General features: G+C 59.6%; 1 non-coding gene across 1 annotated transcript; it reads right to left on the bottom strand.

Moving 5' to 3' along the window:
• Positions 1-7,259: 7,259 nt before the first annotated feature.
• On the bottom strand, positions 7,260-7,378 carry LOC148058562 (5S ribosomal RNA). Its single transcript, XR_015709755.1, has one exon. It is a non-coding gene; the product is annotated as a 5S ribosomal RNA (ribosomal RNA).
• Positions 7,379-10,000: the final 2,622 nt, after the last annotated feature.

Raw genomic sequence — 10,000 nt, 5'->3', positions numbered from 1 at the left:
ATTAACCTCTAGGTGGTTGCGCTCGTGACATCAAAAAGACCACTTTTTGAGGAGCAGTCACACTCGGAAAAAATTTCTTTCGTCAGGCAAAAGAACCAGAGTTCTCCGCGGCCATCCACTCCAACCTTGTCCGACTTTGAGGCACCAGGCTCGGCCACCCTCCGAGCCTTTTCCTTCCCTCTCCTGTTATGGTGCCTCCCTATTAACCTCTAGGTGGTTGCGCTCGTGACATCAAAAAGACCACTTTTTGCAGAGCAGTCACACTCGGAAAAAATTTCTTTCGTCAGGCAAAAGAACCAGAGTTCTCCGCGGCCATCCACTCCAACCTTGTCCGACTTTGAGGCACCAGGCTCGGCCACCCTCCGAGCCCTTTCCTTCCCTCTCCTGTTATGGTGCCTCCCTATTAACCTCTAGGTGGTTGCGCTCGTGACATCAAAAAGACCACTTTTTGAGGAGCAGTCACACTCGGAAAAAATTTCTTTCGTCAGGCAAAAGAACCAGAGTTCTCCGCGGCCATCCACTCCAACCTTGTCCGACTTTGAGGCACCAGGCTCGGCCACCCTCCGAGCCTTTTCCTTCCCTCTCCTGTTATGGTGCCTCCCTATTAACCTCTAGGTGGTTGCGCTCGTGACATCAAAAAGACCACTTTTTGCAGAGCAGTCACACTCGGAAAAAATTTCTTTCGTCAGGCAAAAGAACCAGAGTTCTCCGCGGCCATCCACTCCGACCTTGTCCGATTTTGAGGCACCAGGCTCGGCCACCCTCCGAGCCCTTTCCTTCCCTCTCCTGTTATGGTGCCTCCCTATTAACCTCTAGGTGGTTGCGCTCGTGACATCAAAAAGACCACTTTTTGAGGAGCAGTCACACTCGGAAAAAATTTCTTTCGTCTGGCAAAAGAACCAGAGTTCTCCGCGGCCATCCACTCCAACCTTGTCCGATTTTGAGGCACCAGGCTCGGCCACCCTCCGAGCCTTTTCACTCCCTCTCCTGTTATGGTGCCTCCCTATTAACCTCTAGGTGGTTGCGCTCGTGACATCAAAAAGACCACTTTTTGAGGAGCAGTCACACTCGGAAAAAATTTCTTTCGTCTGGCAAAAGAACCAGAGTTCTCCGCGGCCATCCACTCCAACCTTGTCCGACTTTGAGGCACCAGGCTCGGCCACCCTCCGAGCCTTTTCACTCCCTCTCCTGTTATGGTGCCTCCCTATTAACCTCTAGGTGGTTGCGCTCGTGACATCAAAAAGACCACTTTTTGCAGAGCAGTCACACTCGGAAAAAATTTCTTTCGTCAGGCAAAAGAACCAGAGTTCTCCGCGGTCATCCACTCCAACCTTGTCCGATTTTGAGGCACCAGGCTCGGCCACCCTCCGAGCCTTTTCACTCCCTCTCCTGTTATGGTGCCTCCCTATTAACCTCTAGGTGGTTGCGCTCGTGACATCAAAAAGACCACTTTTTGCAGAGCAGTCACACTCGGAAAAAATTTCTTTCGTCAGGCAAAAGAACCAGAGTTTTCAGCGGTCATCCACTCCAACCTTGTCCGATTTTGAGGCACCAGGCTCGGCCACCCTCCGAGCCTTTTCACTCCCTCTCCTGTTATGGTGCCTCCCTATTAACCTCTAGGTGGTTGCGCTCGTGACATCAAAAAGACCACTTTTTGCAGAGCAGTCACACTCGGAAAAAAATTTCTTTCGTCTGGCAAAAGAACCAGAGTTTTCAGCGGTCATCCACTCCAACCTTGTCCGATTTTGAGGCACCAGGCTCGGCCACCCTCCGAGCCTTTTCACTCCCTCTCCTGTTATGGTGCCTCCCTATTAACCTCTAGGTGGTTGCGCTCGTGACATCAAAAAGACCACTTTTTGCAGAGCAGTCACACTCGGAAAAAATTTCTTTCGTCTGGCAAAAGAACCAGAGTTTTCAGCGGTCATCCACTCCAACCTTGTCCGACTTTGAGGCACCAGGCTCGGCCACCCTCCGAGCCTTTTCACTCCCTCTCCTGTTATGGTGCCTCCCTATTAACCTCTAGGTGGTTGCGCTCGTGACATCAAAAAGACCACTTTTTGAGGAGCAGTCACACTCGGAAAAAATTTCTTTCGTCTGGCAAAAGAACCAGAGTTTTCAGCGGTCATCCACTCCAACCTTGTCCGATTTTGAGGCACCAGGCTCGGCCACCCTCCGAGCCTTTTCACTCCCTCTCCTGTTATGGTGCCTCCCTATTAACCTCTAGGTGGTTGCGCTCGTGACATCAAAAAGACCACTTTTTGCAGAGCAGTCACACTCGGGAAAAATTTCTTTCGTCTGGCAAAAGAACCAGAGTTTTCAGCGGTCATCCACTCCAACCTTGTCCGATTTTGAGGCACCAGGCTCGGCCACCCTCCGAGCCTTTTCACTCCCTCTCCTGTTATGGTGCCTCCCTATTAACCTCTAGGTGGTTGCGCTCGTGACATCAAAAAGACCACTTTTTTCAGAGCAGTCACACTCGGGAAAAATTTCTTTCGTCTGGCAAAAGAACCAGAGTTATCAGCGGTCATCCACTCCAACCTTGTCCGACGTTGAGGCACCGATGTCGGCCAAGTTCTGAGCGTTCCACCACCGAATGCCACTGGTCCTCAACACAGCGGACTTCCAATCCAACCTTGTCCGACTTTGAGGCACCGAAGTCGGCCTCAGCCCGAGCCTTCCCCCGCCGACCTCACTGGAGCCCGCCATCCAGGGACCGGCGGAGGTCGCCCGCATGACCGCGGCAAAGTGTCTCAAAGTCGGGCACGACCGCTCGAGTCACCCGCCAACCCGGTCCGGGGCACCTCCAGGGACCGGCGGAGGTCGCCCGCATGACCGCGGCAAAGTGTCTCAAAGTCGGGCATGACCGCTCGAGTCACCCGCCAACCCGGTCCGGGGCACCTCCAGGGACCGGCGGAGGACGCCCGCATGACCGCGACAAAGTGTCTCAAAGTCGGGCACGACCGCTCGAGTCACCCGCCAACCCGGTCCGGGGCACCTCCAGGGACCGGCGGAGGACGCCCGCATGACCGCGACAAAGTGTCTCAAAGTCGGGCATGACCGCTCGAGTCACCCGCCAACCCGGTCCGGGGCACCTCCAGGGACCGGCGGAGGACGCCCGCATGACCGCGACAAAGTGTCTCAAAGTCGGGCATGACCGCTCGAGTCACCCGCCAACCCGGTCCGGGGCACCTCCAGGGACCGGCGGAGGACGCCCGCATGACCGCGACAAAGTGTCTCAAAGTCGGGCACGACCGCTCGAGTCACCCGCCAACCCGGTCCGGGGCACCTCCAGGGACCGGCGGAGGACGCCCGCATGACCGCGACAAAGTGTCTCAAAGTCGGGCACGACCGTTCGAGTCACCCGCCAACCCGGTCCGGGGAACCTCCGGGGACCGGCGGAGGTCGCTCGCATGACCGCGACAAAGTGTCTCAAAGTCGGGCACGACCGCTCGAGTCACCCGCCAACCCGGTCCGGGGCACCTCCAGGGACCGGCGGAGGACGCCCGCATGACCGCGACAAAGTGTCTCAAAGTCGGGCATGACCGTTCGAGTCACCCGCCAACCCGGTCCGGGGCACCTCCAGGGACCGGCGGAGGAGGCCCGCATGACCGCGACAAAGTGTCTCAAAGTCGGGCATGACCGCTCGAGTCACCCGCCAACCCGGTCCGGGGCACCTCCGGGGACCGGCGGAGGACGCCCGCATGACCGCGACAAAGTGTCTCAAAGTCGGGCACGACCGCTCGAGTCACCCGCCAACCCGGTCCGGGGCACCTCCAGGGACCGGCGGAGGACGCCCGCATGACCGCGACAAAGTGTCTCAAAGTCGGGCACGACCGCTCGAGTCACCCGCCAACCCGGTCCGGGGCACCTCCAGGGACCGGCGGAGGACGCCCGCATGACCGCGACAAAGTGTCTCAAAGTCGGGCATGACCGCTCGAGTCACCCGCCAACCCGGTCCGGGGCACCTCCGGGGACCGGCGGAGGACGCCCGCATGACCGCGACAAAGTGTCTCAAAGTCGGGCACGACCGCTCGAGTCACCCGCCAACCCGGTCCGGGGCACCTCCGGGGAGCAGTGGAGGTCGCTCGCATGACCGCGACAAAGTGTCTCAAAGTCGGGCATGACCGCTCGAGTCGCCCGCCATCCCGGTCCGGAGCTCAACACTTTGTCGTTTTTTCCACTCCCTCCCCATTAACCTCTAGGTGGTTGCGCTCGTGACATCAAAAAGACCACTTTTTGCAGAGCAGTCACACTCGGAAAAAATTCGTTTCGTCTGGCAAAAGAACCAGAGTTCTCAGCGGGCTTCCAGTCCAACCTTGTCCGATTTTGAGGCACCAGGCTCGGCCACAGTCCGAGCCCATTCACTCCCTCCCCTGTTGTACTCGCTCCCTATTAACCTCTAGGTGGTTGCGCTCGTGACATCAAAAAGACCACTTTTTGAGGAGCAGTCACACTTAGGAAAAATCCGTTTGCGCTCACACCATCCCTCCCCATTAACCTCTAGGTGGTTGCGCTCGTGACATCAAAAAGACCACTTTTTGAGGAGCAGTCACACTTAGGAAAAATCCGTTTGCGCTCACACCATCCCTCCCCATTAACCTCTAGGTGGTTGCGCTCGTGACATCAAAAAGACCACTTTTTGAGGAGCAGTCAGACACCGAGGTTTTCTGGATTTATGTCCGTTTTCCTGGTTCTCTGACTCGGGCACCTTGTGACCGACATCCCCCCCTTCCCTGGTTCTATTTTGCCGATACTTTGGTGAGTTTTCTACCCGCAAACCAAGCCCCCCAAGCCCGCCGCCTGGTGGGGGAGCATGCCGCCTGGCCCGGTTCTATTTTAGGTCACTTTGGTGAGTTTTCTACCCGCAAACCAAGCCCCCCAAGCCCGCCGCCTGGTGGGGGAAGAGGCCCCCTGGTCCCGGTTCTATTTTAGGACACTTTGGTGAGTTTTCTACCCGCAAACCAAGCCCCCCAAGCCCGCCGCCTGGTGGGGGAAGATGCCCCCTGGTCCCGGTTCTATTTTAGGACACTTTGGTGAGTTTTCTACCCGCAAACCAAGCCCCCCAAGCCCGCCGCCTGGTGGGGGAACATGCCGCCTAGCCCGGTTCTATTTTAGGTCACTTTGGTGAGTTTTCTACCCGCAAACCAAGCCCCCCCAAGCCCGCCGCCTGGTGGGGGAAGAGGCCCCCTGGTCCCGGTTCTATTTTAGGACACTTTGGTGAGTTTTCTACCCGCAAACCAAGCCCCCCAAGCCCGCCGCCTGGTGGGGGAACATGCCCCCTGGTCCCGGTTCTATTTTAGGACACTTTGGTGAGTTTTCTACCCGCAAACCAAGCCCCCCAAGCCCGCCGCCTGGTGGGGGAACATGCCCCCTGGTCCCGGTTCTATTTTAGGACACTTTGGTGAGTTTTCTACCCGCAAACCAAGCCCCCCAAGCCCGCCGCCTGGTGGGGGAACATGCCCCCTGGTCCCGGTTCTATTTTAGGACACTTTGGTGAGTTTTCTACCCGGAAACCAAGCCCCCCAAGCCCGCCACCTGGTGGGGGAAGAGGCCCCCTGGTCCCGGTTCTATTTTAGGACACTTTGGTGAGTTTTCTACCCACACTGCAGGTCCCCAAATGCCGCCATCTGGTGGGGGAACATGCCGCCTGCACCGGTTCTATTTTAAGTCACTTTGGTGAGTTTTCTGCCCACACTACGGGTCCCCAAATGCCGCCATCTGGTGGGGGAACATGCCGCCTGCACCGGTTCTATTTTAAGTCACTTTGGTGAGTTTTCTGCCCACACTACGGCTCCCCAAATGCCGCCATCTGGTGGGGGAACATGCCGCCTGCACCGGTTCTATTTTAAGTCACTTTGGTGAGTTTTCTGCCCACACTACGGGTCCCCAAATGCCGCCATCTGGTGGGGGAACATGCCGCCTGCAACGGTTCTATTTTAAGTCACTTTGGTGAGTTTTCTGCCCACACTACGGGTCCCCAAATGCCGCCATCTGGTGGGGGAACATGCCGCCTGCACCGGTTCTATTTTAAGTCACTTTGGTGAGTTTTCTGCCCACACTACGGGTCCCCAAATGCCGCCATCTGGTGGGGGGACATGCCGCCTGCACCGGTTCTATTTTAAGTCACTTTGGTGAGTTTTCTGCCCACACTACGGGTCCCCAAATGCCGCCATCTGGTGGGGGAACTGCCGCCTAGTCCCGGTTCTATTTTAGGTCACTTTTCTCACTTTCTTACCCACAAATAACGCCCCAAATGCCGCCGCCTGGTGGGGGGAACTGCCGCCTAGTCCCGGTTCTATTTTAGGTCACTTTTCTCACTTTCTTACCCACAAATAATGCCCCAAATGCCGCCGCCTGGTGGGGGGAACTGCCGCCTAGTCCCGGTTCTATTTTAGGTCACTTTTCTCACTTTCTGACCCACAAATAATGCCCCAAATGCCGCCGCCTGGTGGGGGGAACTGCCGCCTAGTCCCGGTTCTATTTTAGGTCACTTTTCTCACTTTCTGACCCACAAATAATGCCCCAAATGCCGCCGCCTGGTGGGGGGAACTGCCGCCTAGTCCCGGTTCTATTTTAGGTCACTTTTCTCACTTTCTTACCCACAAATAATGCCCCAAATGCCGCCGCCTGGTGGGGGGAACTGCCGCCTAGTCCCGGTTCTATTTTAGGTCACTTTTCTCACTTTCTGACCCACAAATAATGCCCCAAATGCCGCCGCCTGGTGGGGGGAACTGCCGCCTAGTCCCGGTTCTATTTTAGGTCACTTTTCTCACTTTCTTACCCACAAATAATGCCCCAAATGCCGCCGCCTGGTGGGGGGAACTGCCGCCTAGTCCCGGTTCTATTTTAGGTCACTTTTCTCACTTTCTGACCCACAAATAATGCCCCAAATGCCGCCGCCTGGTGGGGGGAACTGCCGCCTAGTCCCGGTTCTATTTTAGGTCACTTTTCTCACTTTCTTACCCACAAATAATGCCCCAAATGCCGCCGCCTGGTGGGGGGAACTGCCGCCTAGTCCCGGTTCTATTTTAGGTCACTTTTCTCACTTTCTGACCCACAAATAATGCCCCAAATGCCGCCGCCTGGTGGGGGGAACTGCCGCCTAGTCCCGGTTCTATTTTAGGTCACTTTTCTCACTTTCTTACCCACAAATAATGCCCCAAATGCCGCCGCCTGGTGGGGGGAACTGCCGCCTAGTCCCGGTTCTATTTTAGGTCACTTTTCTCACTTTTCTACCCACAAATAATGGCAAAAAAAAATGCTTACAGCACCCAGTATTCCCAGGCGGTCTCCCATCCAAGTACTAACTGGGCCCGACCCTGCTTGGCTTCCGAGATCAGACGAGATCGGGCTCATTCAGGGTGGTGTGGCCGTAAGCGAGGGAAGCGCTTGTGAAATGCCCCAAAGTGTTGAAAATGTTCCCCAGGCCCCTGGTTCCCCATCCCCGCAGGAGGAGGCTCCCCAGGCCCCCTGGTTCCCCATCCCCGCAGGAGGAGGCTCCCCAGGCGCCCTGGTTCTCCATCCCCGCAGGAGGAGGCTCCCCAGGCCCCCTGGTTCTCCATGCCCGCAGGAGGAGGCTCCCCAGGCCCCCTGGTTCTCCATCCCCGCAGGAGGAGGCTCCCCAGGCCCCCTGGTTCCCCATCCCCGCAGGAGGAGGCTCCCCAGGCCCCCTGGTTCTCCATCCCCGCAGGAGGAGGCTCCCCAGGCCCCCATGTTCTCCATGCCCGCAGGAGGAGGCTCCCCAGGCCCCTTGGTTCCCCATCCCCGCAGGAGGAGGCTCCCCAGGCCCCTGGTTCTCCATCCCCGCAGGAGGAGGCTCCCCAGGCGCCCTGGTTCTCCATCCCCGCAGGAGGAGGCTCCCCAGGCCCCCTGGTTCTCCATGCCCGCAGGAGGAGGCTCCCCAGGCCCCCTGGTTCTCCATCCCCGCAGGAGGAGGCTCCCCAGGCCCCCTGGTTCCCCATCCCCGCAGGAGGAGGCTCCCCAGGCCCCCTGGTTCTCCATGCCCGCAGGAGGAGGCTCCCCAGGCCCCCTGGTTCTCCATCCCCGCAGGAGGAGGCTCCCCAGGCCCCCATGTTCTCCATGCCCGCAGGAGGAGGCTCCCCAGGCCCCTTGGTTCTCCATCCCCGCAGGAGGAGGCTCCCCAGGCCCCTGGTTCCCCATCCCCGCAGGAGGAGGCTCCCCAGGCCCCCTGGTTCTCCATGCCCGCAGGAGGAGGCTCCCCAGGCCCCCTGGTTCTCCATGCCCGCAGGAGGAGGCTCCCCAGGCCCCCTGGTTCTCCATCCCCGCAGGAGGAGGCTCCCCAGGCCCCTGGTTCTCCATGCCCGCAGGAGGAGGCTCCCCAGGCCCCCTGGTTCTCCATGACCGCAGGAGGAGGCTCCCCAGGCCCCCTGGTTCTCCATCCCCGCAGGAGGAGGCTCCCCAGGCCCCCTGGTTCCCCATCCCCGCAGGAGGAGGCTCCCCAGGCCCCCTGGTTCCCCATCCCCGCAGGAGGAGGCTCCCCAGGCGCCCTGGTTCTCCATCCCCGCAGGAGGAGGCTCCCCAGGCCCCCTGGTTCTCCATGCCCGCAGGAGGAGGCTCCCCAGGCCCCCTGGTTCTCCATCCCCGCAGGAGGAGGCTCCCCAGGCCCCCTGGTTCCCCATCCCCGCAGGAGGAGGCTCCCCAGGCCCCCTGGTTCTCCATGCCCGCAGGAGGAGGCTCCCCAGGCCCCCTGGTTCTCCATCCCCGCAGGAGGAGGCTCCCCAGGCCCCCATGTTCTCCATGCCCGCAGGAGGAGGCTCCCCAGGCCCCTTGGTTCTCCATCCCCGCAGGAGGAGGCTCCCCAGGCCCCTGGTTCCCCATCCCCGCAGGAGGAGGCTCCCCAGGCCCCCTGGTTCTCCATGCCCGCAGGAGGAGGCTCCCCAGGCCCCCTGGTTCTCCATGCCCGCAGGAGGAGGCTCCCCAGGCCCCCTGGTTCTCCATCCCCGCAGGAGGAGGCTCCCCAGGCCCCTGGTTCTCCATGCCCGCAGGAGGAGGCTCCCCAGGCCCCCTGGTTCTCCATGACCGCAGGAGGAGGCTCCCCAGGCCCCCTGGTTCTCCATCCCCGCAGGAGGAGGCTCCCCAGGCCCCCTGGTTCCCCATCCCCGCAGGAGGAGGCTCCCCAGGCCCCCTGGTTCCCCATCCCCGCAGGAGGAGGCTCCCCAGGCCCCCTGGTTCTCCATCCCCGCAGGAGGAGGCCCCCCAGGCCCCTGGTTCCCCATCCCCGCAGGAGGAGGCTCCCCAGGCCCCCTGGTTCTCCATGCCCGCAGGAGGAGGCTCCCCAGGCCCCTGGTTGGGAGAGGGGGAAAAAGAGCAAAGTGTTTAAAAATGCCCCAAAGTGTTGAAAATGTTCCCCAGGCCCCTGGTTCCCCATCCCCGCAGGAGGAGGCTCCCCAGGCCCCCTGGTTGGGAGAGGGGGAAAAAGAGCAAAGTGTTTAAAAATGCCCCAAAGTGTTGAAAATGTTCCCCAGGCCCCTGGTTCCCCATCCCCGCAGGAGGAGGCTCCCCAGGCCCCCTGGTTGGGAGAGGGGGAAAAAGAGCAAAGTGTTTAAAAATGCCCCAAAGTGTTGAAAATGTTCCCCAGGCCCCTGGTTCCCCATCCCCGCAGGAGGAGGCTCCCAAGGCCCCCTGGTTGGGAGAGGGGGAAAAAGAGCAAAGTGTTTAAAAATGCCCCAAAGTGTTGAAAATGTTCCCCAGGCCCCTGGTTCCCCATCCCCGCAGGAGGAGGCTCCCCAGGCCCCCTGGTTGGGAGAGGGGGAAAAAGAGCAAAGTGTTTAAAAATGCCCCAAAGTGTTGAAAATGTTCCCCAGGCCCCTGGTTCCCCATCCCCGCAGGAGGAGGCTCCCCAGGCCCCCTGGTTGGGAGAGGGGGAAAAAGAGCAAAGTGTTTAAAAATGCCCCAAAGTGTTGAAAATGTTCCCCAGGCCCCTGGTTCCCCATCCCCGCAGGAGGAGGCTCCCCAGGCCCCCTGGTTGGGAGAGGGGGAA

The sequence above is a fragment of the Callionymus lyra genome, unplaced genomic scaffold, assembly GCF_982586985.1.
Source record: "Callionymus lyra unplaced genomic scaffold, fCalLyr1.hap1.1 HAP1_SCAFFOLD_73, whole genome shotgun sequence".
In the NCBI taxonomy this organism is placed as follows: domain Eukaryota; kingdom Metazoa; phylum Chordata; class Actinopteri; order Syngnathiformes; family Callionymidae; genus Callionymus; species Callionymus lyra.
The sequence above is the reverse complement of the archived record's forward strand: the minus strand, read 5'-3'. Positions and strand labels throughout refer to the sequence as shown.